We start from the raw sequence: 1,721 nt of genomic DNA, 5'->3' as shown, positions 1-1,721 counted from the left end.
TCCTTCCATTCCTATCTTCTCAAGTGTCTTAAACAGGGATTGGTGTTGGATGTTGTCAAATGCTTTTTCGGTATCTATTGATATTTTCATGTGGTTATTATAGTTTTTCATGTCAATGTGACAAATAATGCTAATGGTCTTTAGTGTGTTGAACCATCCCTGCATCCCTGGTATGAATCCCACTTGGTCATGGTGAATTATTTGTTTTATATACTTTTGTATTTTGTTGGCTAGTATTTTGTTAAGGATTTTTGCATCGATGTTCATTAGAGATATTGGTCTGTAGTTCTCAATTCTTGTGGGATTCGGCAAGGATCTTTTGTAGGGCTGGGTTTCTCTTAACCCTATAATGCCTGAATTTTTAATTTCAGGAAAAAAATTTTTGTTTTTATTCTTTACTTTCATAGTTATCAATATATATAAATATATATATTTAATTAAATGTTGCGAAAATGTCATGCTCGGCGTTATAGGGTTAACATATTCTTTGAGTTTTTCCTTGTCTGGGAAGACTCTTCTCCATCTATCTTGATAGATAATTTGTCTGGATAGAGTATTCTTGGGTTTGCATTATTTTCCTTCAGTTTTTGGAATATGTTACTCCACTCTTTCCTCTTCTTCATAGTCTCCACTGATAGGACTGAGCATATTCTGATTTGGGAAACTTTATATGTGACTGCTTGTATTTCCCTAGCTGCTCTCATGATTTTCTCCTTTTCCTCAAACTTGGATAGTTTAAGTATTATGTGCCTTGGTGACTTCTTCTAAGGATTCAGTCTAGCTGGTTTTCTTTCAGCCTCTTGAATTGTTGCCTGGTTTTCATTCATTAAGCTGGGAAAGTTTCCCTCCAAGAATTCTCACTAGTTTTGCAGATGACTTCTTTGTTGTGTCTTCCTCTGGTAATCCCATTATTTTGATGTTGTTCCTATTCATAGCATCAGACATAGCTCTTGGGTTTTTTTCAGGCTTCTCTGATGATTTTATTAGATTTTTGTTTGTGTTTGTTAAAGTCTGCTTGGGTGTCCTCTAGGTCACTGATGTGGTTCTCTGCCTCTGCCAGTCGGTTGGCGAAATCTGTGAGTCTGCTACTGTGTTTTGTTATCTCGTCTCTAAGCTCTTGTATTTCCCTTTGGTGTATGGTCTTTATCTCCTATATCAGTTCATCCCTTTTCTGTATTATTTCCCTCATATCCTCTATGACTACTAGCAACATTGTGAACATTTCTTTCTGTGGCAGATCAATGTCTGCTTCTTCTGTGCACATCGTTAGCTTCAGGACATCTTCTGACATTGCCTTTTGTTTTTTCGTTGAGGTCGTTGGGGTTGATTGCTGTTGGTGTTGCATTGTTTTAGAGGAACCAGGTGCCATTTTCTAGAGAGTTGAAGAGCACTGGGCTCTCTCTGGAAGACTCGTAGGGATGCTTCTTCAAACTAGCTGCAGCTAATTGCATTATGGAATTGGCCTACCACTTTATCCTTCTGTGGCTTCACTCTTTCCCTAGTTAACCAGTGTTCTGTCATTTGGAGGGCAAGTTGGATGGTCCTCTCAGGGAATGCTGGTTGGGTGGTTGTGGACCCGCAAGCATGGTGCTGCACTGGGTGATCTCAAAAGAAGCCATGATGGTGTGGCCCACGGCAGCTTGGGTGCTGCAGAGGGAATGCGGGGGTGCCTGCTGCAAGGGTAGTGGTATAGAAGGCTTGTGGGTGTGCCCACGTTGGTG

The sequence above is a fragment of the Echinops telfairi genome, unplaced genomic scaffold (genome assembly GCF_000313985.2).
Source record: "Echinops telfairi isolate 266 unplaced genomic scaffold, ASM31398v2 ScPeMD7_7410;HRSCAF=8448, whole genome shotgun sequence".
In the NCBI taxonomy this organism is placed as follows: domain Eukaryota; kingdom Metazoa; phylum Chordata; class Mammalia; order Afrosoricida; family Tenrecidae; genus Echinops; species Echinops telfairi.
This window is presented reverse-complemented; position numbering follows the sequence as displayed.